Raw genomic sequence first — 26,740 nt, 5'->3', positions numbered from 1 at the left:
CAGTGAGATCCCCCCTTCATTCTACTGAACTCAAACATGTACAGGCCTAAAGCCGTCAAACATTCCCCATACATAAACCCTTCATTCCCAGAGTCATTCTTGTGAACCTCCTTTGGATGCCAGCACACCTTCTCTTAGATAAATGGCCCAAATCTGTTCACGATACTCCAAGTGTGGCCTAACCAATGCCTCATAAAGCTTCAGCATTACACCCCTGCCCCCAATGCATTTGCCATATTATATTATATGGCCTCTTTTTTCCTTTTATACTGATGTTGACTTCTTGAGTCAGCCAGTTACCTCAGCATCCTTTCAGAACACTTCTTCAACTTTGGGATGTATCTATCCTGCAGCTTCCAAAGTGCCCCCTAGAAATTACAGCCACTACTGTTCTGCCATCATCCCTGCTGTAATTCCCTTTACTCCGCAGTATTACTGATACAATTGACTTTAGTCTCTACATTTCAAATTTCACGATGAATTCCATCACATTATGACCACGCTGTCTCCTGAGGATTCCTTTACCTTAAGCTCCCTAATCAAATCTTGTTTACTTCACACCACCCAATCCTGAATTGTCTTTTCCTAGTTGGATCAGCACAAACTTCTCTAAAAAGCCATTGTGTAGCCATTCTATAAATTCCATCTCTTTGGATCCAGCATGAACCTGATTTTCCAAATCTACCAACATTTTGAAATCTCCCATGACGATTGTAATATTGCCTTTTTTACATGCTTTTCTATCTCCCATTGTAATTTGTAGCCCACACCCTGGCTATTGTATCCTTGGATGTTAAGCTCTTAACTATGATCTTCTTTCAGCCATGAATCAGTGATGCCCACAATGTCATACTTGCCAATCTCTGTGTTACAAGGTTATCTACCTTATTCCGTAACACCATAACACATAAAAACAGAATTAGACCACTTGGCCAATCAAGTCTGCTCTGCCATTTATTCACGGCAACAAAGTCATCTATTTCATCATATACGAGGGGTGATTGATAAGTTTGTGACCTAAGGTAGAAGGAGTCAATTTTAGAAAACCAGCACATTTATTTTTCAACATAGTCCCCTCCTACATTTACACACTTAGTCCAGCGGTCGTGGAACATATGGATCCCTTCTTTGTAGAAGTCGGCATCTTGGACCTCCACAAAGTGGCCCACAGCATGGGGTGATTGACAAGTTCGTGGCCTAAGGTAGAAGGAGATGAGTTATACAGCTCTCGTTACATACACGTGCAGTTCAACTCTTTGAGTGATTATGCAGAAAGTTTGAAGTTAATAACTTTTGTGGTATTTGTGTTTCAGCTAATTGAAAATTGCAAGTAAGCACTGTCCGAGAAAACGGACATCGGCCTTTGTGCAGTTATCCGCTACACTAGGGGAGGGTGAAAAATAAATGTGCTAGGTTTTCTAGCATTGACTCCTTCTACCCTAGGCCATAAATGTATCAATCAGCCCTCGTAAATTATTGACACACAGCATAAAAAGAAGTGGTCCCAACACCGATCCCTGCGGAAAACTAGTCACTGGCAGCCAATCAGACAAGGATTATTTTATTCCCACTTGCTGCCTCCTACCAATTAGCTAATGCTCTAACCAGCCCGGTAACATTCCTGTAATATCATGGGCTCTTAACTTGGTAAGCAGTCTCATGTGTGGCACCTTGTCAAAGGCCTTCTGAAAGTCCAAATGTACAGCATCCACCGCATCCCCTTATCTAATCTATGTGTAATTTCCTCAAGGAATTACAACAGGCTCATTAGGCAAGATGTCCCCTTAAGGAGACTATGCTGACTTTGTCCTATCTTGTCCTGTGTCTCCAAGTACTCTATAACCTCATCCTTAACATATGACTCCAACATCTTCCCAACCACTAAGGTCAGTTTAACTGGTCTATAATTTCCTTTCTGCTGCCTTTCTCCTTTCTTAAAAATTGGAGTGTCATTTGCAATTTTCCAGTCCTCTGGCACCATGCCACAGTTCAATGATTTCTGAAAGATCATTACTAGAGCCTCCACAATCTCTACCACCACCTCTTTCAGAACCCTAGGGTGCAGTTCATCTAGCCAGAGTGTGCTATATACCCTTAGGTCTTTCAGCTTTTTGAGCACCTTCTCCCTTGTAATAGTAATCACACAGACTTCTCTTCCCTCACACCCTTCCACATCTGACACACTACTAGTGTCTTCCACAGTGAAGACTGATGCAAAATACTCATTCAGTTCATCTGCCATCACCTTGTCTCCTGTTATTATTTTTCTGGTCTCGTTTTCTAAAGGTCCTATATCATCTCTCAACTCTCTTTTATTTCTTACATACTTGAAAAGCTTTTACTAGCCACTTGGATATTATTTGCTAACTTGCTTTCATATTATATATACTATATATCAAATTTCGAAGGAGGAGGTGTTTGTTATCCTGAGGCATATTGGAGTGGATAAATCCCCCAGGCCTGACAAGGTGTTTCCTTGGATTCTATTGGAGGCAAGTGCAGATATTGCCGAGGCCCTAGCAGAGGTATTTAACATCCTTAATGACAGGAGAGATACCAGAGGAATGGAGGATAACCAATGTTTTTCCACTGTTTAAAAAAGGCTCCATACAGAAACCAGGAAATTACAGACGTTCAACACAATCAGACCCTCAGTTATAATCAACAAGCTCCAAAACCTGGGCCTCTGTACCTCCATCTGTAACTAGATCCTCAACTTCCTCAAATGAAGACAACAGTCTGTGGATCAGAAATTACATCTCCAATTCACTGAAAGTAAACACTGGTGCACTCAAGGATGCAAGATTTACCCACTGTCCACTCTCTCTACATCCATGATTGTGTGGCTAGGCATGGCTCAAATTCCAGCTATAAATTTGCTGATACAACTATTTTTGGCAGGATTTCAGATGGTAACGAGAAGACAAATAGGAGCAAGACAGATCAACCGGTTGAGTGGTTTTGTTGCAACAAACCTGCACTCAACATCACCAAGACCAAGGAATTGATTGTGGACTTCAAGAAGGGGAAGTCTAGGGAACATACCAGTATCCTGGGCTCAATATATTGATGCAGTTATACAGAATGGACGACAGCAGTTATATTTCATTAGGAGTTTGAGGAGGATAGATATGTCATCAAAGACACTGGCAAATTTCTACACATGTACCATAAAGAGGATATTAACTGTTTGCATCACAGCCTGGTATGGAAGGGCCACTGCACAGCATCGAAAAAAGTTGCAGTAAGTTGTGAACTCGGTCAGCTCCATCATGGGCACTAGCTTCCTCAGCATCCAGGGCACCTTCAAAAGTTGGCATCCATCATTAAGGATCTCCATGACCCTGGACATGCCTTCTTCGCATTGCTACCAACATGGAGGTGGTACAGGAAGACACAGACTCAACGTTTCAGGAACAGCTTCTTCCCCACTGCCATCAGATTTCTGAATGAGCCCACCCACAAACATTATCTTAGTAATTTCTCCCTTTCTTTTTGCACTACTTAATTAATTTAATTTTCTTTTTTATATAAACTTAATCCACATGGAAGGTTAGTTAGGAAGGTACAATCGTTAGGTATTAATATTGAAGTAGTAAAATGGATTCAACAGTGGCTGGATGGGAGATGCCAGAGAGTAGTAGCGGAAAACAGCTTGTCAGGTTGGAGGCCGATGACTAGTGGTGTGCCTCAGGGATCTGTACTGGGTCCAATGTTGTTTGTCATATACATTAATGATCTGGATGATGGGGTGGTAAATTGGATTAGTAAGTTTGCAGATGATACTAAGGTAGGTGGCGTTGTGGATAATGAAGTAGGTTTTCAAAGTTTGCAGAGAGATTTAGGCCAGTTAGGAGAGTGGGCTGAATGATGGCAGATGGAGTTTAATGCTGATAAATGTGAGGTGCTACATGTTGGTAGGAATAATCCAAATAAGACATACACAGTAAGTGGTAGGGCATTGAAGAATGCAGGAGAACAGAGTGATCTAGGAATAATGGTGCATAGTTCCCTGAAGGTGGAATCTCATGTGGATAGGGTGGTGAAGAAAACTTTTGGTATGTTGGCCTTTATAAATCAGAGCACTGAGTATAGGAGTTGGAATGTAATGTTAAAATTGTACAAGGCATAGTTAAGGCCGAATGTTACCTGGGTTTCAGCACCTAAGTTACAGGGAAAGGTTGAACAAGTTAGGTCTTTATTCTTTGTAGTGTAGAAGGTTGAGGGGGGACTTGATAGAGGTATTTAAAATTATGAGGGGGATAGATAGAGTTGACGTGGATAGGCTTTTTCCATTGAGAGTAGGGAAGATTCAAACAAGAGGACATGAATTGAGAGTTAGGGGACAAAAGTTTAAGGGTAACATGAGGGGGAACTTCTTTACTCAGAGAGTGGTAGTTGTGTGGAACGAGCTTCCAGTAGAAGTGGTAGAAGCAGGTTCGGTATTGTCATTTAAAGTAAAATTGGATAGGTATATGGACAGGAAAGGAATGGAGGGTTATGGGCTGAGTGCGGGTCAGTGAGACTAGGTGAGAGTAAGCGTTTGGCACGGACTAGAAGGGCCGAGATGGTCTGTTTCCGTGCTGTAATTGTTATATGGTTTACTGTAATTTATATTTTTTATTATTATGTATTACAATGTACAGCTGGATCAAAATCAAATTTCATGACATATTCTAGTGACATTAAGCCTGATTCTGACTGCAGCTTTGCCCTATCACACTGCATCTGCTTGTATGCCAACTGCCCATCCTGAGCCCTATCACACTGGTTTTCATCCCCCTGCCAATTTAGTTTAAACCCGCCCTTACAGTTTTAGCAAACTTCCCACAAAGATATTACTTCCCTCTTGGTTTCAGGTGTTAACCCATCATTTTGACAGGTCATACCTTTCCCAGAAGAGCTCCCAGTGACCCATAAATCTGAAACCCTGACCCCCCGCACCAATTCCTCAGCCACTCATTCACCTGTCAAATCATCCTATCCTTACCCTCACTGGCACATGGCACAGGCAGTAATCCAGAGATTACCACCTTGGAGTATGTGCTTTTCACCTTTCTACCTAACTCCATATATTCTCTCTTCAGAACCTCCCCCCTTTTCCTACCTATGCCTTTGGATCCAATATGTACCCATACCTTCTGGCTGCTCACTCTCCCCTTTTAGAATGCCGTAAACCTGATCTGAGGTGTCCCTGACCCTGACACCTGGGAGGCAACATATCATCCAGGTGTCTCTTACACATCCGAAGAACCTCCTGCCTACTCCTCCAACTATGGAATCCTCTATCATGGCTGCTCTTCTCCCCCTTCTCTTCAAAGTCACAGAGCCTATGATGTTAGAACATAGAATACTTCAGACCATTCAGCCCACGATTCTGTGCTGACCTTTTAACCTACTTTAAGATCCATCTAACTTTTCCATCCCACATAGACCTCCATTTTTCCATCATCCACATGCCAATCTAAGAGTCTCTTTGTGGTGATATCACTTGCAGTGATGTGCCAGAATGTTTCAGCATGTGGCTGGGTTAAGACCTGTTCGTTTGTTACTGTAAATAAAAGTTCTCTAATTCTTCCAGAATATGATTCTTCACTGTTAACCCACGGTATGTTTAAATAGAAGTAACATAACATGGTGTCAGAAGTGGTTCTGGAAGAATAATACGAGAGAATCAAGAATTGAGAATCAAAGATAATCAAAAAAAAAAGAAAAAAGTTTGAACTGTAAATGGTAAAATGGAAGGTTTACAACCCTCACCAAAACTTCAGCTGACTGACAATGTAGCTGAGAATTAGAGGATATTCAAGCAATAACCTGAAATATATTTATCAGCGATTGGAGCTGATAGAAAAGCAGACAAAACTAAAGCTGCAATCCTGCTCCATGTAATCAGGAATGAATGATGCAATGGAGGTATATAATAATTTTGTCTTTGAAGATGGAGATAATTTCAATTTAAAGTCAATAATGGACAGATTTGAAGTTTTTTGTATACCTAAGCATAACTTAACGTATGAGCGATTTAAATTCTTCATGTGCGCAGAGAGCTACTGAAACAATTGATCAGTATGTGACCGAGTTAAGAAAGCATAGTAGAAAGTAAGAGTTTGGATTGCTTACAGACTTTTATTAAAGATAGAATAGTTTGTGGCATTTGAGATAATGTACTTAGTGAAAGGCTGTTGAGAGAGCAAGATTTAAATTTGGAAAAGCTTTCACGCTCTGCAAAGCTTCTGAGACTGAAATGTTGCAGGTTGAAGAGCTTTTTGTTGAAAACTGCAATGTAAACGCTGTAAAAAAGCGCAAATATACCAAGAAATATAATAATACGTCAACAAAACAAGGGACAAGACAACATTTGAAAGAAAAAAGTTATGTGAACGCTGTGCATGGGAACATTGCCCAAATCAGTGTTTTGCATGTGGAAACTTTGCTACAACTGCGGTAAGATTAATCATTTTTCGCACTGTTGTAGAAGTAGAAAGAAGGAAAATGAAATGAAACAAGTAAATGCAGTGATTGAAGATGACCCTGAGGAATTTTATATAGATGTGCTTTATGAAAATGCTGACATGGAGAATATAAAAGCAGTAGCTGCAGTTTCTGAGATGACCAAACAGGAGGCAATTGATGATATGAAAAAGCAATGGGAGGAGGAGGTTGCTTCAATGCAAGCGATAATGAAAGAGACACTGAGAGAATATGAGATTCAGTTTAATCACTGGCTAGAGCAAGAACGATTACAGTGGGCACAGTATAAGGAAGAAGTGAAAGCACAAGTGAACGAATTGAGAAGTTGTATTGAAATGATGAAGTCTCAGCATAAAAAAGAGATTACACAGTTAATGAATGAATTTGATGAAGAAAAGAAAATTCGTATTTCATTACAAATGGAAGTGGAAGGAATTAGGAAAGATACAGTCCAAACAGAGGCAGGGGAGCAGATTGTTGAGGAGGATAGCATGAACTGCTTACCTGAAATTCCAGATTCTAACCAGGAGGCATGTGAGAGTATATCAAAAAATTTAATTGAGATACATGAAGAAAAGCTTAAAGCAGAAAAGAAGAAGAAAAAGAAGCACAAGAAGAGTCATGGCTCAGATAGCGAAGAGCCAACTTCAGAGTTTCAGTTAGCTGATATGGATTTGCTTATTGGTTAATGTTGTTATTTATTTTTTCTTTTTAAGGGAAGGATGATGTGGTGATATACGTGCAATGATGTGCCAGTACATGATTGGACGGAGCACTCAGCATGCGCGGGATTGCCACAATGTTCCAGCACCTGGCTGGGTTAAGAAGTGCTTGTTTATTACTGTAAATAAAAGTTCTCTAATTCTCCAGAATATGATTCTTCACTGTTAACCCACGGTACGTTTAAACAGAAGTGACATAACCCTCTTAAATGTCCCTGATGTATTTGCTTCTACCATCACTCCTGGCAGTGCCCACCGTTCTCTTTGTAAAAACCTACTTCTGTTCTGGTATTCCCTATACTTTCCTCAAATCAACTTAATACTATGCCCTCTTGTATTAGCCATTTCCACTCTGGGAAAAAGTCTGTGGCTTTCAAGTTGATCAATGCCCCAACATGTTGTATACCTCCATCAAGTCACCTATCATATTCCTTCACTCTAAATAGGATGGTCTTAGCCCAAAACATTAACTGCTTATTCTCCTCCATAGATGCTGCCTACTGACCAATCAACTGATTTATGTTAAACAATTCACTTAATTAATTAATCAAAGTTTGCACTTTATTGACTGTGCACCAACAACAATGCAAATACATTAACCCCAAGCCAACAACTTAAAACATGAATTCTGCTATTCCCTCTGTACCAATACTCACTCAGACCACTTCTCTAATTTGTAACACTGAAATAGAATCTCTTGTTAGCCATACCATTGATCCTTCTTCTCCCAGCCCTTGGCATTGATGATAGTTAGTCTCCGAGTTCTCACCACTTTGTATTCTTATAGTCTTTCCTCATCAGTTCAAATGTTGCACTTCAATCTCGTTGGCTCGAGGTTATCTGACTGACCTGCGTCAGACTCCCATTGGAAGTAGTCCAATTTATTGCTCTTCTGCAAGTGACAACTCGTAACTAATGGCTCTTTGTTCTGAATCAGCCAGCTACTAAGCTCGAGTTACTCAGGTCGGACACAGAGTCCCCTATTCATAAACCTGTATATTCTATTGCACCAAAGAACACCTCACAAATAACTCCTTATTTGGAAATGATCTGTAGGTCAGCAGATTGTCAGGAACATCATTACGTCAACTTTTAAATTACTTTAAAAGAATGATTAGAATGTGGAAAAAAATTCGCAAGACAGCTCACAAAATGGAGATTACAGAGCAGCTTTACAAAATGGCAGCCTTCATTCCTTCAAGCACATGGCAAGAACAAAAATATCTAGTTTGTCTACTTTCACTTTCCTTGACTCATTTGAGTTCGGTACTTACTTTCGTATTTGAATTCCTTCATGGCTGACAAAGCTTTTCACTATATATTGATAAGTGTGACAAAAATAAACAAATTGCCAAATATATAAACCACTTAGCATGGCAAACATTCAGAGGCACCTCACAGAACAGTTCTTATCTACTGTTAAGCCACGCAAGGATAGTAGGTTGGATGATAAAAGGCTTGGCCAAAGATATACAGTGATCATGTTAATAGGTATGCCTGTACAGCTACTTGTTAATGTGATTTTTTAAATCAACCAATCATGTGGCAGAAACCCAATTCACAAAAGCATGCAGACATGGTCAATAGATCAGTTGTGGTTCAGACCAACATCAGAATGGGGAAGCAACGTGATCAAAGTGACTTTGACCATGGAATGATCGTTGGAACCTGACGGGGTGGGTTGAGTATCTCATAAACTGTTGATCTCCTGGAATTTTCAGGCACAACAGTCTCTAGAGTAGGGATTCCCAATCTTTTTTATGCCATGGACTAACACCATTAAGCAAGGGGTTCGTGGACCCAGTTGGAAACCGCTGCTCTAGAGTTTACAGAGAATGGTGCGAGGAACAAAAAAACATCCAGAGAGTGGCAGTTCTGTGGGCGAAAATGCCTTGTTAATGAGAGGTCAGAAGAGAATGGTCAGACTGGTTCAAGCAGACAAGAAGGCGACAATAACTCAAATATAACTGTCCTGTTATTAGGGTAGAGTTAAATCAGGTTGCCGGGGTGGCGCAGCTCAAGAGCTGGGAGGTTGTTTCAATCAATCAATCAATCAAGAAGTAAACAATTACACAAAAATAAAGTTGTGTTCAGAAGAGTCAAACCTCGAAGTGAAAGAACTACAGCAGCAGAACGCCAGCAGCCAGCATAAACACCTCACCCACCAAAGACACTTTCTCCTATCCCCCATCACATCAGGCAATTAAAGACTGAAAGCACATACTACCAGGTTCAAGGACAGCTTCTACTCCATTGTTAGAAGATTATTGAACAGTCCCTTAGTATGGTAAGGTGGACCCTTGACCTCAGAATCTACTCCATTCTGAACTTGCACTTCTTGGTCTACCTGCTTTGCACTTTCTCTCTAGCTGATGCAAACTATGCTGCACTATTATTGTTATACCTTGTACTAGCTCAATGCACTGTGTAATGGTTTGATATGTATGAACTGTTTGCAAGACAAGCTTTTCACTGTCCTTCAGTACATGTGACAGTAATAAACCAATTTACCAAGAAACTATTGCCCTTGATGGGTAATACAAGAATGAAGGAACAAGTTGCTAAGATCAGAGCAATGCCATCGTGAGGAAAATTAGAGTCGTTTTCCTAAAGTGGAAATATCAAATGCTATAGGGCATAGCTTTATGGGTGAAGTTTCAGTGAAATGTTTGGGACAATTATTTTTTTACACAGAGAGGTTGATGCGCTACCAGAGGAAGCAGATATGATACTGGTGTTAAGAGGCTTTTTAGAAAGACACATATAAATATCAATGGGAAAATATCAAATTTCTTTAGCCTCCTGAGGAAGTAGAGGCATTTGAAGGCTCTGGGCCTGTACTTGCTGGAGTTTAGACGAATGAGGCGCATCCCAATGAAACCTATAATGAGAGGCCTAGATCAAGGGTTCCCAACCTAGGGACAATGGACCCTTGTTTAAAGGTACTCGTACACGGCATAAACGTGGTTGGGAACCCCTGGCCTGGTGGGGGGGGGGGGGGGGGGGGTGGAGCAGTCTAGGACCAGAGGGTACAGACTCAGAATAGAAGGTCATCTCTTTTGAGCAGAGATGAGGAGGAATTAGTTTAGCCAAAGGGTGGCAAAATCTGTGGAATTAATTTTCACAATGGCTGTAGAGGCCAAGTCATTGGGTTTATTTAAAGTGGAGCTTGATAGGTTGTATTTCTTTATTTATTTACATTTATTTAGAGAAAAAGGGGAGAATGGGCTCTTCTTACTCAATAAACCGCAACACCCAGCAACACAACTAGATAATGTGAGCCTAATCATGGGACAATTTACAATGACCAATTATCCTACTAACCCTACCGTCTTTGTACTGTGGAAGGAAATTGGAGAACCTGGTGGAAACTCATGTGCTCACGGGAAGGACATACAAACTTCTTACAGAGGATGCTGGAATTGAATTTCGAACTCCAACGCCCCAAGCTGTAACAGCATCGCGCTAACCGCTACACTGCAAATGTCCGCAAGAAATTAAATCTCAGATGAGCATAAGGTGACATATTTGAACTCTGATAACAAATTCACGTGAACTTTAATTTCTCTCTGCATTGGCTCCATGGTCCTAAAATGATACGAGTTTGTGGCATTCTCAATCTAACTTTTTATACAAATGAAACACAGCACAAAAATTGGCCTGACTTTAGCACTCCACTGGTAACTTTACTGAGTAGAGACAAGATGGATGAAGAATGTGACAAGATTCATAAAAGGGTGGATGAATTGAATGTGCAGATAGTTATTAATGAATATGATACAGTTGGGATCACAGAGACATGGCTCCAGGGTGACCAAGGATGGGAGCTCAACATCCAGGGATATTCAATATTCAGGAGGGATAGACAGGAAAGAAAAGGAGGTGGGGTAGCATTGCTGGTCAGAGAGGAGATTAATGCAATAGAAAGGAAGGACGTTAGCCTGGAGGATGTGGAATCGATATGGGTAGAGCTGCATAACACTAAGGGGCAGAAAATGCTGGTGTGAGTTGTGTACAGGCCACCTAACAGTAGTAGTGAGGTTGGGGACGGCATTAAACAGGAAATTAGAAATGCATGCAATAAAGGAACAGTAGTTATAATGGGTGACTTCAATCTACATATAGATTGAGCGAACCAAATTGGTAAGGGTGCTGAGGAAGAGGATTTCTTGGAATGTATGTGGGATGGTTTTCTGAACAAACATGTCGAGGAACCAACTGGAGAGCGGGCCATTCTAGATTGGGTATTGAGCAATGAGGAAGGGTTAGTTAGCAATCTTGTCGTGCGAGGCCCCTTGGGTAATAGTGACCATAATATGGTGGAATTCTTCATAAAGATGGAGAGTGACATAGTTATTTCAGAAACAAAGGTTCTGAACTTAAAGAAGGGTAACTTTGAAGGTATGAGACGTGAATTAGCTAAGATAGACTGGCAAATGATACTTAAAGGGTTGACAGTGGATATGCAACGGCAAGCATTTAAAGATCGTATGGATGAACTACAACAATTGTTCATCCCAGTTTAGCAAAATAATAAACCAGGGAAGATAGTGCAGCCGTGGCGGTCAAGGGAAATTAGGGATAGTATCAAGTCCAAAGAAAAAACACATAAATTAGCAAAAAAAGGCGGCACACCTGAGGACTGGGAGAAATTCAGAGACCAGCAGAGGAGGACAAAGGGCTTAATTAGGAAAGGGAAAAAAGATTATGAGAGAAAGCTGGCAGGGAACATAAAAACTGACTGTAAAAGCTTTTATAGATACGTGAAAAGAAAAAGATTGGTCAAGACAAATGTAGGTCTTTTACGGTCAGAAGCAGGTGAATTGATTATAGGGAACAAAGACATGGCAGACCAATTGAATAACTACTTTGGTTCTGTCTTCACTAAGGAGGACATAAATGATCTTCTGGAAATAGTAAGGGTCCGAAGGTCTAGTGAGATGGAAGAACTGAGGGAAATACATGTCAGTAGGGAAGTGGTGTTAGGTAAATTGAAGGGATTAAAGGCAGATAAATCCCCAGGGCCAGATGGTCTGCATCACAGAGTGCTTAAGGAAGTAGCCCAAGAAATAGTTGATGCATTAGTGATAATTTTTCAAAACTCCTTAGATTCTGGATTAGTTCCTGAGGATTGGGGGGTGGCTAATGTAACTCCACTTTTTAAAAAAGGAGGGAGAGAGAAACTGAGGAATTATAGACCGGTTAGTCTGACATCGGTGGTGGGGAAAATGCTAGAGTTGGTTATCAAAGATGTGATAACAGCACATTTAGAAAGAGGTGAAATCATTGGACAAAGTCAGCATGGATTTGTGAAAGGAAAATCACATCTGACGAATCTTAGAGAATTTTTTGAAGATGTAACTGGTAGAGTGGATAGGGGAGAACTAGTGGATGTGGTATATTTAGATTTTCAAAAGGCTTTTGACAAGGTCCCACACAGACGATTAGTGTGCAAACTTAAAGCACACGGTATTGGGGGTATGGTATTGATGTGGATAGAGAATTGGTTGGCAGACAGGAAGCAAAGAGTGGGAGTAAACGGGACCTTTTCAGAATGTCAGGCAGTGACTAGTGGGGTACCGCAAGGCTCAGTGCTGGGACCCCAGTTGTTTACAATATATATTAATGATTTAGATGAGGGAATTAAATGCAGCATCTCCAAGTTTACAGATGACACGAAGCTGGGCGGCGGTGTTAGCTGTGAGGAGAATGCTAAGAGGATGCAGGGTGACTTGGATAGGTTAGGTGAGTGGGCAAATTCATGGCAGATGCAATTTAATGTGGATAAATGTGAGGTTATCCACTTTGGTTGCAAGAACAGGAAAACAGATTATTATCTGAATGATGGCCAATTAGGAAAAGGGGAGATGCAATGAGACCTGGGTGTCATTGTACACCAGTCATTGAAGGTGGGCATGCAGGTACAGCAGGCGGTGAAAAAGGCAAATGGTATGTTGGCATTCATAGCAAAAGGATTTGAGTACAGGAGCAGGGAGGTTCAACTGCAGTTGTACAAGGCCTTGGTGAGACCGCACCTAGAATATTGTGTGTAGTTTTGGTCCCCTAATTTGAGGAAAGACATTCTTGCCATAGAGGGAGTACAGAGAAGGTTCACCAGATTGATTCCTGGGATCGCAGGACTTTCATATGAAGAAAGACTGGATCGACTAGACTTATACTCACCGGAATTTAGAAGATTGAGGGGTGATCTTATTGAAACATATAAAATTCTAAAGGGATTGGACAGGCTAGATGCAGGAAGATTGTTTCCGATGTTGGGGAAGTCCAGAACGAGGGGTCACAGTTTAAGAATAAAGGGGAAGCCTTTTAGGATCGAGATGAGGAAAAACTTCTTCACACAGAGAGTGGTGAATTTGTGGAATTCTCTGCCACAGGAAACAGTTGAGGCCGGTTCATTGGCTATATTTAAGAGGAAGTTAGATATGGCACTTGTGGCTAAAAGGATCAGGGGGTATGGAGGGAAAGCAGGTACAGGGTTCTGAGTTGGATGATCAGCCATGATCATACTGAATGGCGGTGCAGGCTCGAAGGGCCGAATGGCCTACTCTTGCACCTATTTTCTATGTTTCTATGTTTCTAAGATGACTGGTGTGATAATAATACCAACAGCCACTCGTCTGAGCTTGTGATCAGCGTTGGGAGACTTTCTGTGAATTGTTCCATATCCTAAACTTGCAGCATGAAGCAAGAGACTAAGTATTTTAATATGTGTCACATTCCTAGAGGAGCATAAATTTTACTGAAGCATTATATCACTTTATCAGAGCAATACATTTTTATGTGAAACACTAGGATTTATCCCTTCAATGACACGCCATTGACAATTCCAGTGCCACGGCAAGATATTCCATTAATTCCATTAAACCATTTTCCAAGCACTTACCTCCACCCGCCAGAAAAACTGGGATCTCCTGGTAGCCACCCTTTCAATTCTATTTCCCATTCCCATTCCGATATGTCAGTCCATGGCTCCTCTACTGCCTCATTAAGCCACACTCAGGTTGGAAGTGCAACACCTTATATTCCATCTGGGTAGCCTCCAACCTGATGGCATGAACATTGATTTCTCAAACTTCCGGTAATTGCCCACACCCCCTTCACCATTCCCATTTCCCTCTCTCACCATGTCTCGTTACCTATCATTCCCATCTCGTGTTCCTCCTGTAGCCTGTTATCTCTTATACAATCAACTTCCCAGCTTTTTACTTCACCCCTCCCCCTCTGCAGGCTTCACCTATCACCTTGTAGTTTTTCCTCCCCTCACCCCCCTTCTTACTTTGGCTTCTCCTCTTTCTTTCCAGTCCTGATGATGGGTCTCAAACCAAAATGTCAACTTATATTCTTTTCCATACATGCTGCCTGGCCTGCTGAGTTCCTCTAGCACTTCTGTCTGTATTACATACAACCTTCTCACCGGGCTCATATACAAATTTGGCTCATTAGCTAACTCTGCTAACAGCCACGTGACTCGGCAGTGAGAAGGCTACCTTTCATAAACAATACACGTCCTGGGTTGGTAATGATTTGGGTTCCACCAAACAGAAAAGTTGGGATGTTCCAATTAAGGAACATTGATTGTAGCAAATGCTGTGTAAATACTGCACACACACAATTATCGGTCACAAAGAAATGACAGATCAATCACAAGCATTAAATTATAAAGAGTATATTTACCAGCTTTCAGCTTTATCAAACAATTAAAGAAAAGAAAGAAAAAATAAAAGGGCCCATTGCCGTTAACGAGTCTAGACTTGCACATAAACATTGGAGCTCATTTCTGGAGTAGTCAGGTGCATCGCTTTACCCACGGACTGCATGAAGGCTCTCACCACATTCTGAACTTCCCTCAAAGATCATCTCGAATGAAATGGCTCTCTCAGAGCATTGGCCCTTCCTGCTTGGAGCCATTCACCTGGACAAAGCCCTTCTTAGAATGGGGACTCTCAATGCATTCTGTGAAATCTTCCCTTGTGCCCCGCTACACAGCTCCCACCAAAAAAAAAACACAAACCAGACTACTGTCCTTCAGGAATCTGCTCCCTCCCAATGCTCTCGGATACTCCACTGGGTAGGAAGTTAAGAGACATACCAAGGCAACCTCGAATGGCTGATACCACATTCCTAAGTTGGATAACATGACTCCTTATCTTCAGCCAAAGCCAAAACACTTACACTACTTTTACCGAAAACTGCTAAGATGAAAGTACCTCACTGCATAGCAGTAGAAACCTTACCCAAGGGATCACACACCTAGTATCAAATGGTGTAAGGCCAAGATAAAGTAGACATGGAAAGGACGTTTCCTTTAGTGGGGAAGCCTAGGACTAAAGGACATTACCATAATCATTATTATTATGTGCCATGTCATATGGTGGGTGATCATGGTCTTACTTCTGTCCTTAATCTGATAAGTTCTAATAAGCTCTTCAAAACTTTTGCCTGTCCACCTCTTCATGCAACTCATGAATGTCATGTGCATTCAGGAGTTACATCAAGGGACAGTCAGACAAAGCCTCAGAATTAGAACAGAGATGAGGAGGAATTTCTTTAGCCAAAGGTGGTGAATCTGTGGAATTCATTGCCACAGATGACTGTGGAAGCTAAATCATTGGGGTAAATTTAAAGCAGAGTTTGTTAGTAAAGGTGTCAAAGGTTATGGAGAGAAGACTGGAGGATGGGGTTGAGAGGGATAATAAATCAGCCAAGACTTGGAATGGTGGGACAGACTCAATGGGCCAAATAGCTTAATTCTGCTGCTATGTCTTATAACTTTAAGATGTTGGGAGGATGTCAGAGGTGGGCTTTTTTCATACAGAGAATGGTAGGTACATGGAACAAACAGATAATTGTCAGATAATTGCTGACATTTAAGAGACTCTTAGATAGGTACATGGATGATAGAAAAATGGGAGGGTTATGTAGGAGGAAAGGGTTAGATTGATGTTAGGGTAGGTTAAAAGGCCAGGAGAACATCATGGGCTGAGGGCTTGAACTGTGCTGAAATGTTCTATGTTTTTGTGTAAAAGTTAGTTACTGTATTTCCAACATTCTAACAGTGAGTCATTGAGAATCATTGAGCTATAAGCGTAATACAGTATGGATACAGGCTCCTCCAGCCATCGAGTCCATACCAGACAAGGTACCCACATAATTCATCCCAAATCCTTGTTTTTGACTCATCCATCCAAGGCCTGCCCCCTTCAGTTACCTACCCAAAAGCTTCATAAATGATATATTCGTCTGGCAGCACAATGAGTATATTCACCACCTTCTTTGGTCAAAAGGTTGGCCCTCAGGTACCTACCTCTCAAATTTTATCCCCTCTCACCTTAAATCTACACCCCCTTAATTTCAGACTCCCTTGCCTAGGGGGAGAAAACTGTTGTCCTCCACCATTGCATTGTACTGCTGATGCAAAACAACAAATTTACTGTCATATAAGACGGTGATAATGAACCTCAGATCAGAAAAATTACGACAACATATAACAAGAACACAAGAAAAAATAAATAAGATGTGCAAAAAGACAGCAAAACAGTGAGGCAGTGCGCATGGACTATTCAGAAATCTGATGGCAGAGGGAAAGAAGCTGTTCCTAAAATGTTGAGTGTCTTCAGGCTTCTGTATCTCCTTCCTGATGGCAGAAATGAGAAGAAGGCATGTCCTGGGTGGTGAGGGTCCTTCATAATGATGTTGCTTTTTTGATTCATTGCCTTTTGAAGATGGCTTGGATGCTGGGGAGGCCAGTGCCCATGATGGAGCTGCTGAATCCTGATCTATGCCCCTTGTAACTTTAAACACTTCTGTAAGGTCACCTTTCATTCTCCTATGCCTCAAGGAATAAAGACCCAGCCTGGCCAAACCCTCCCTTAAATCCAGGCAATATCTTTGTAAATCTTTACTACACTCTTTCCAGTTTAAGCACATCTTTCTTAATAACATAGTAACCAAAATTGTACACAGTACTCCAAATGTGGCCTCCTCAATGACTTATATAATATTGGCAGTAATTCAGTTTGGAATGTCTTAAAGTGAAGAATAGGCAATTAATACACACTGAGTGTATGTTTGTGGCCTTCTGCTACTGTAGCTCATCTACTTCAAAGTTTGACATGTTGTGCATTCAGAGAGACTCTTCTGCACACCACTGCTGTAACGTGTGATTACTTGAGCATGTTCTTCTGCATTGAGTTGCCTTCCTGTCAGCTTGAACCAGTCTGACCATACACCTCTGACTTCTCTCAATAATAAGACATTTTCACACACAGAACTGCTGCTCATTGGAAGTTTTTTGTTTATCGCACCATTCTCCACAAACTCTAGACCAGCAGCTTCCAACGGTTTTACGCTGTGGACTGCTACCATTAACTGAGGGGTCCATGGATCCCAGCAGGGGAACCCCTGCTCTAGAGCCTGTTGGGCATGACAATCCCATAAGACCCATAAGATCTGAGTCACTCAAGCCACCATCTGGCACCAACAATCATTCTGCAGTCAAAGTCACTTAGATCAAATTCTTCCCCATTCTGATGTTTGTTCTGAACCTCTTGACCAACTCTGCATGCTTTTCTGCATTGAGTTGTTGCCACGAGATTGGCTGATTAGATATTTGCACTAATGAAGTGTACAGGTATACTTAATAAAGTGGCCACTGAGTGTATATGTACTATTTTCTTCTTCTCCAGTAAACATCTGAAATACTTTGCAAAACTGAGCCCATTTCACATTCTTATGTATTTGGGGTGAAGATATTCACCTTATACAGTCTTTCCATTCACCCACAGCTGGTAAGATTCATCTGCAATATAAACAGAAAATGCTGGAAACAATCAGAAAGTCAGACAGTATCTGAGGAGAGGGAAACAGAGTTAATGTTTTCATGGGCAAGACTCTTCAAAACTTTCCCAGTTCAGATGGGAGGCCATTGACCTGGAACGTTAACTCAATTTCACCTTATCCAGACGCTGCCTGACCTGGTTTTCCAGTATCTTGAGATTTTATTTCAGCTTTCCAGTATCTGCAGTGGAGCTCAAGAGGGATAATGGCACCTAACGGTGACTCCTTTGCTTGCACCTTTGGAAACAGCTCTATTTCCATCTTTAATATCTCTATTTTTCCCTTTCAGGTTTCTTTTGAAGACCCTGACCTGGAGTTACACGTTGACTACGGTTCTTTGTGGGAATGGGAGCCGCTCTCGGGGTTTCACGAACGGCCGTTGTTCGGCACGCCAAGGGCTCGGCCTAAGAGTTCCTCTTGCCTTCAGAGGCCTGGGATCTCGTGGCTCTGGAGATGGAGGGGATTGGAGGTTGGTGCCTCTGCAGATCGGTGTGTCATTGGAGAGGGAAGATCTCTGGCTTTGTATCCGGAGACCCAAGATCTTTGAACACAGATCTTGGAAAAAGCTACACAATGGACTTCTAACATCATAAACCAACGAGTTGTTTGTTATGTCTCCCCTCTTGCTGTGAAAGGGAGACACCTTTTTCTCCCTAGTTGGGGGGGAGAGGGGGAAGAGAGGGGGGGGAAGAGAGAGAGAGAGGGGGAAGAGAGAAAGAGAGGTGGGGAAGAGAGAGAGGGGGGGGAAGAGAGAGAGGGGGAAGAGAGAGAGAGAGAGAGAGAGAGAGAGAGAGAGAGAGAGAGAGAGAGAGAGACACACACACATACACACACACTGTGGTATGTCAAATACCAGGTGAACAATGTAGTCTTTGGGGTACTGCAGGTCTGTGTCTTTCTTGTTGCCTCGCTCAAGCTTGAGTGCTTGGTGGCGGGTGCCAATGCTTTTTTTGCTGGTGGGGTGGGGGAGGGGGATTGTTGCTTGCTGCCACTTACACACGGGAGGGAGGGGAGCTGGGGGGGATTTTGGGGTTCTAACATTTAACCGTCATTCATTCTCTGGGGGCACTCCTTTGTTTTCGTTGATGGTTGCGAAGAAAAAGTATTTCAGGATGTATAATGCATACACTTCTCTGACATTAAGTGTATCTTTGATACCTTTTAATTTCCATAACTGTATAAAAGGCATAAGATTACAAGAGGCACAGATAGAGTCTTTCTCCCAGGGCAGAAAAGGCCAACCTGGACCCACAACACTCCCTCATTAGTCAAGAAGACACAGCAGTAACTACACTTACTGAGGAGACTGAGGCACGCAAAGCTCCTCACCCGTAATCTAACAACTTTTTACAGGAGCATTATTGAGAGTGTCCTGTTTGGCTGCATCATTGTGTGGTGTGGAAGGTGCATGACACTGGGCCACAAGAACCTACAGAGGACAGTAAAAACTGCTGAGAGGATCATCAGGATCGCCCCACACTCACTAGGAGCGTTTCAGGTGAAGGGCCCAAAGCATCGTTGAGGCTCCCTACCACCCATCCCACAATCTCTGTGACCCACTACCACCAGGAAGGAGGTACAAAAAGCATCAGGACGAGGACTGCCAGACTAGATAACAGCTTCTTCCTTCAGGCTGTGAGGCGAATGAATACCTTGTCACCACTGAGGTCTGGTCACTAAGACAGCAAACTATTTACTGTTTATCTGCGCACTATATTCATTTTGAATTGTATTTTAATTTATTTATTGTAATACTTTTGGTTTATGTACTGCATGTGGTATATGTTTTGTGTGTGCACTGTGGTTTGGAGGAATGTTGTTTCATTTGGTTGTGTATATGTACAGATGACGATAAACTTGAACTGGAATTTGAGTAACACAGTATATTGCTTTAAAGTAAGTTAAGGAAGGCTTAGGGGAAAATGCCAGAGACAGTTTTTTTTTACACAGAGAGTGATGGGTGCATGAAATGCACTTGTGGAGGTGGTGGAAAAGGCAGATAAGGGTCATTTACCAGACTCTCAGACAGACATATGAATAAAAGAAAAATGGAGGGTTTTGGGTTATGTGGTTGAGAAGGGTTAGATTGATCATGGATTATATGAGGAGTGTTTGATGTCTCCGGGCCTACACTTGCTAGATTTCAGAACTATGACGGAGTTGGGAATTTTAATGAGAGCTTTCAAATATTAAAAAGCTCTGGGTGGACATGGAGAAGATGTTTCCTGTTGTGAGGAGTCTAAGACAAGAGGGAACAGTCCCTTTAGAACAGAAATGTGAAGGAATTTATTTTAAAGGTAAAAGTTGAGTGTGGGTCTTCAGGCTCCTTTACCTCCTTCCCGATGGTAGTAATGAGAAGACAGCATGTCTTAGATGCTGGGAATCCTTAATGATGGATGTCATTTTCTTGACATATCCAAAAACTTTTTAAATGTTATTGCACCTGTCCTAACCGTTTCATCTGACAGCTCATTCAATATATTGACTATACTCTGGGTGAACAATTTGCCTCTCAGATTCCTATCAAATATCTCCTCTTTCACCCTAAACCAATGTCCTCTAGCCTTTATGGTCCAACTCTGGCAAAAAGAATGTGTGCCTCATTTATGACCCTCATGATTTTATACAACTCTATAAAATCACCCCTCATTCTCCTACATTGCAATGAATAAAGTCCTCATCTGCACAACCTTCTGTAATCTAGTCCCTTGAGTCCTGGCGACATCCCTTCTGCACTCTTTTCAAAGTTCAAAGTAGGTATACTGTATACAACCTGGAGAACCGTCTTCTTGCAGGCAGCCACAAAACAAAGAAACGCAAGAGAACCCGTTAAAGAAATGTCACACAAGACCGTCAAACACCAAATGTGCAGAAATAAAACAAACCGCAAAGAATTAAAAAGTAAGCAAATAATATGCAGAACATTTCCAGCTTCATGACATCTTTCCTATATCAGTCTTATCAAAACTGAACACAATGTTCCAAATGCAGCCTCACCAATATTTTTCACAACTGCAAAGTAACGGCCCAACTCCTGAACTCAGTGCTCTGACTGACGAAGGCCAGTGTGCCAAATGCCTTCTGCAAGTTATGAAACAAAACATTGGTATAATTCAACGTCAGATTACTTAGGCATGACACACGACTGCGCACTGTTCTGGATAATTTCCGATAAACAGCTGAAGGCCAGGACTAACTCCATAAATGGCAGGAACTAAGGAGCATTAAAGAATAGAAGGATCTTAGTGTGTATGCACAATTCAAGTGTAATTGTCATTCAACCGTACACGTGTATACAGCCAAACAAAACAGTGTTCCTCTGGTAACACACACAAAATGCTGGTGGAATGCAGCAGGCCAGGCAGCATCTATAGGAAGAAGCACTGTTGACGTTTCGGGCAGAGACCCTTTGTCAGGACACGGGGGTCTCGGGCCGAAACGTCGACAGTGCTTCTTCCTATAGATGCTGCCTGGCCTGCTGTGTTCCACCAGCATTTTGTGTGTGTTGCTTGAATTTCCAGCATCTGCAGATGTCCTTGTGTTTGTGTTCCTCTGGGGCCAAGGTACGTAACACAGTACACACACAACGCATATAGACATGATAGCAGAAAATCTTATTCACAATAAACAAATAGCCCAGGGGCCTGAGTTGCAAATGGCTTGAAGATCGATGATGCAAGGGTTTTGTCCTGGAGCAAAGATCCTTGAAGCGAAGAGCACATATATAACACAATTAAGAAGGCAAATGGGGTACTGGCCTTCAGTAGTTGGGAAAATTAATATCAGAACTGGGAGGCTATATGACTGTAAGAAAAAGGAGAATTAGGCCATTGGGCCCATTGAGACTGCTCTGCCATTCAATCAATGCTGATTTATTATCCCGTTCAACCCCACTCTTCTGCGTCCTCCCCATGTCCTTTGAAGCCATTACTAATCAAGAACCAATCAACTTCTACATTAAATATTCCCAATGATGGCCTCCGTGGGTGTCTCTGGCAATGAATTACACACATTCACCACCTCTGGCTAAAGAAATTCCTCCTCATCTCCCTTCTGAAGGGACTTCCTCCTATTCTGAGGCTGTGCTCTCTGGCCCTAGACAACCCCCCCCACTAAGGGAGAGCGAAAAGTGAGCTATTTAAGGGGCACGTGAGAGGAATTTTCTTTACTCAGAGGGTGCTGAGTACGTGGATCAAGCTGCCAGTGGAAGTAGTGGATGTAGGTTTGATTTCAACATTTAAAAGAAGTTTGGATAAGTAGATTGATGGGAGGGATATGGACAGCTATGGTCTGGGTGCAGGTTGAAGGGATGAAGCAGAGTAAGAGATAGCATGGACTAGGTGAGACTGTTTCTGTGCCACAGTGTTCTATGACTCTATGCCTGAGGAATATAAAACTATGTGGGGTATAGACAGGGTAGATGGCAGAAAACTTTGGCACTGTTGGATTAGGGTTAAACTGTCAATTTTATTGTAGTTTAACATTCTTTATGCTTATTTATACATTTGTATAATCAAAGATAACGCCAGCGAACGACGGTGACATTCTGCAGGCTACATACAATTCACTGCTGCCTTGCAGAAAATGATAAAGGAGCCTCAGGATTCGCACCACCCAGTTCAGGAACAGCAATTGCCACTCTTCAACCAAAGGGGATAACTATCTTCAAATTCACTTGCCCCATTATCGAAGTGTTCCCAAGACAAACGGACTCACTTTCAAGGGCTATTCGTCTCATGTTCTTGATACTTATTGTTTATTTATTCATCATTGTTATTTATTTCTTTTTATATTTGCACAGTTTGTTGTCTTGCACACTGGTTGAATACTCAAGTTGGTGTGGTTTTTCATTAATTTTGTTATGGTTATTATTCTATTATAGATTTATTGAGCATGCCCACAAGAAAATAAATCTCAGGGTTGTATATGGTGACATATACATACTTTGATAATAAGTTTACTTTGCACTTTGTATAATCGTCTGTAAATATGCAGTTGATTTTTCACTCATCATCACCATTGTGTGCTGTGTCATATGACATACCAGATCATGGTCTTTGACCATGATTGTTCTTGGCAAATGGATTTTCATTAACGTGAGGTACAGCTGGTTCTGCATTTCTGTAATTTATCTGTCTTTAAGCCAGAATCACTGATTGGCAGTGTGAATCATAGACTGTCTGGTCTCACCAGCTATTCTGCTCAATGGAATTCCCTTACCTATCCAGCTTGAACGAGTCGTCAGTATAAAGCATGGCTGCGAGGAAAGTCCTTTGTTTTTTGCTCCCTTTTTCTTTCCTCTGTACTTAAGCTGGTTCTAGTTAGAGATAGCTACCTGCTGCTGTGCCATAGGCGTAGTGCACTGCAGCACAAAAACAGGCCCTTTGGCCCATCCAGTCCACACTGTTCATTCTGCACAACCTCCCCAGCATCCGGAACATCGTCAAGAGGCCGTGCCTCAAGAAGCTGGTGCCCCTCAACAAGGGCTGTTACCATTTCACACATTCTCTTCTCATTACTACCTTCAGAGAGGAAACTGGAGCACCTGGAGGAAAGGCATGTATTCACTGGGAGACCATATAAACTCCCTACAGACAGTTGCAGAAATTGAGACCCAATCGGTGATTGGTGGCATTGTAAAGCGACACACTAACTGCTACACCACCATGCCATTCCTTATTAAGCACAGCTTTTCTTAAAATTCTATTGTATTTCTTTTTATTTCCTGTAAATACCTGCACATGAAAATAACACTGAAGATGGCTTTTCATCAGTCATGGCACAGAGTGCAGAAGTTGGGATGATACATTGCAGTTGTACAAGACACTGGTGAGCCCCAGCTGGAATAGCATGTTCAGCTTTGATTATTCTGCCATTGAAAAGATGCTGTTAAGATGGAAAGAGTGCAAATGACATTTACGAGGATGTTGCCAGGACTCCGGGAACTGAGTTATGGAGAGAGATTGAACAGGTTGGGGCTTTTTTAATTGGTGTTGGAGACTGAGGGGTGATCTTATAGAGTTTAATAAAATCATGAGGGGCATAGATAGGGTGAATGAACGGTGTTTTTCCCAGGGTTGAATCAAGAAGTAGAGGGCATAGGTTTAATACAGGGCTTCCTTACCTTTTTTATGCCATAGAGCCTTACCACTAACTGAGGAGTTTGTGGACCCCTGGTCTAAAGTGTGAGGGTAGAGATTTACTAGGAACCTAAGGGGCATCCTTTTCTCCCACAGAGTGGTCTGAACATGGAATGAGTTGCCACAGGAAGAGGGTAAGGCAGGAGGTTGAAGCTTAACGTTTGGTGATCGACGAGCCTTGTGATCGATGCCAAGGATTGAGGTCTGAGGTCTGCGAATCTTGCGAGTCTACAGGGGTCGCCGAAGGTTCGGTGTCTGCATGTCTCAGAATCCAAATCCGGATCTGTTAGAGGCCAAAGAATACGGACTGTCTTGGAGTAAGAGGACTGTGTGGGTGGGAGGGAGAAATGGGGTTTGTTTTGGCACTTCCTGTGTTCTGAGTTGTACTGCCGAGTATTGTGGGCGTGCTATGCTGGCGCCGGAATGTGTGACCGCACGTGCGCCCTTGGGTGCGTTCATTGTTAATGAAAAAGATGCATTTCACTGTATGTACATGTGATGAATAAGCTTGAATCTTGAATACTTTAACATTTAAAAGACGCAGGTGTAAGAAAAGTTTGGAGGGATGTGGGCCAAAGATCAATTTTCCGGACTTCTATTTATTTTGAGATAGAGCATGGATTAGCCCCTCCCAGCCCTTCAAACACTGCACCACTCAGCAACTCACCAACTTAACACCTCCCCGCCACCCCCAAATCACAGGATAAGTTACAATGACCAATTAACCTGCTGGTCAGTACATCTTTGGATTTCAGGAGGAAACCCACGTGCACTCGGCAAGGAACATACAAACTTACAGAGGACACTGGGTTGAACTCTGATGGCCTGAACCATAATAGCGTTGCACTAAGAGCTACGTTACCATGGTGCCATCTCCACTTGATCCCGCACCACATCCTGATAAAAAGAGATGTCAGGATAAAGCTTGGCAAACCTCTCAAGGTCGAACAGGCTGTCTCTGGCTGGCTGTACAGCTGATAGACGGGCGCTTGAAGTAAGATTCTGGCACCTGACCAAAGCGAGAGCCAGTACATTGAGAACAAGGGGAGGGGGAACTGAAACAAGAGCTTCTATTGATGGCAAGATTCTTTCTCCTTTTAAATGGGCCAAGTCATCATCTATAAAAATCTGAGCGGATAAACTTGACAGCTGTGAATAGACAGGCCTGGGTCTGGGAACAGTTTCAGAGGTGCTCTCTAGATTCCTGCTTTGAAATGATTTAAAAAGTACAGACCTTGTGAAAATAACTTTGGGGCGATTCCCCTAGCCGGCCTGTCAGTTGTGATGCTGCCCCCACCCCCAATCACCCAAAACCTAACTTTTTAAAATTTGTGCAAGGAAGTTTTCCTCAGGATTCCAGGGCAGAAAGATGACCATTGTTTTCAAATCATCTAGTCTTCTGGGTGAAGCGGTGGTCTTGAATAGGGAATGTGGGCAGTGTAAGTTTGCAGTGTTAATGAACACAGAGAATCCACATTATAATTAACGAGAAAGTGAACTCAAAACGTTAATACTTCCATGTCTCGTGATTGATCTTAGAAATCTGTTGTGTTGCGAGGCTAGTGCAGCAAAATACAGTGAATAATTAAAAACAAGAACAGGAAGAGGGGTAGTCAACGTCACTATATCTACAATAAGTGGTTGATATCATAAAATATAGGAGCTGAGTTATGCCATTTGGCCCATCGACTCTGCTCTGCCATTTCATCATGGCTGAACCATTTTCCCTTTCAGCCCCAATCTCCTGCCTTCTCCCTATATCCCTTCACGCCCTGACTGATTAAGAATTGATCAACTTTTGACTTAATATACCCAATGGCTTAGCCTCCACAGCAGTGAATTCCAGATTCACCACTGCCTAATCCATCATAGGGAAAGGTTTACCCACCATTGAGGACATCTACAAGGAACACTGTCACAAGAAAGCAGCATCCATCATCAAGGACCCCCACCATCCAGACCATACTCTTTTCTTGCTACTACCATCAGGAAGGAGGTACAGGAGCCCCACATAATCAGGTTCAGAAACAGTTATTACCCTATAACCATCAGGCTCCTAAACCAGCGTGGATAACTTCACTCACCTGAACAATGAACTGATTCCACAACCAATAGTATAAATCTACCCCCAAGGACTCTACAACTCAGCATTTATTGCCTTTTTTTATTTGTCTTCTTTTGCACAATTTTAATGTCTTTGTTTTGCATAAATTCTATAATGCGTCTTTATTTTCCTGTAAATGCCCGCAAGAAAACAAAACTCAAGGTAGTATATGGTTCCATATATGCACTTCGGTAATGAATTTACTTTGAAGGTTTAGAGGGAAAGCGATGCTGCAAACCTTTAAAGCACCCGTTCCTGGGTGGATCACCACACTGTGTGGGCCTCTGTTACTCATCAAACGCGGCCAGCAGCTGTCGAAATGTTCAGGGACGTTTCTCAGAATTGGGAGTGCAGGCAAACAGCCAAGCAAGCAAATTCCTTTTCTGAGTGGTCCTCAGTTTTCAGTCTGAAGCCCTTGAACCCTAGCAGTGTCTGCTGAATAC

At 42.1% G+C, this 26,740-nt stretch overlaps 1 protein-coding gene across 4 annotated transcripts in view; it reads right to left on the bottom strand.

Annotated features, from left to right (window-relative positions):
• The window catches only part of usp25 (ubiquitin specific peptidase 25), a 224,423-nt gene that overhangs the window by 12,089 nt on the left and 185,594 nt on the right, over window positions 1-26,740 (bottom strand). The gene's annotated exons all lie outside the window — the stretch shown is intronic.

This window comes from Hypanus sabinus, chromosome 4 (genome assembly GCF_030144855.1).
Source record: "Hypanus sabinus isolate sHypSab1 chromosome 4, sHypSab1.hap1, whole genome shotgun sequence".
Taxonomy (NCBI): domain Eukaryota; kingdom Metazoa; phylum Chordata; class Chondrichthyes; order Myliobatiformes; family Dasyatidae; genus Hypanus; species Hypanus sabinus.
Note: the sequence above shows the minus strand (reverse complement) of the source record. Positions and strands in the feature narration are given on the sequence as shown.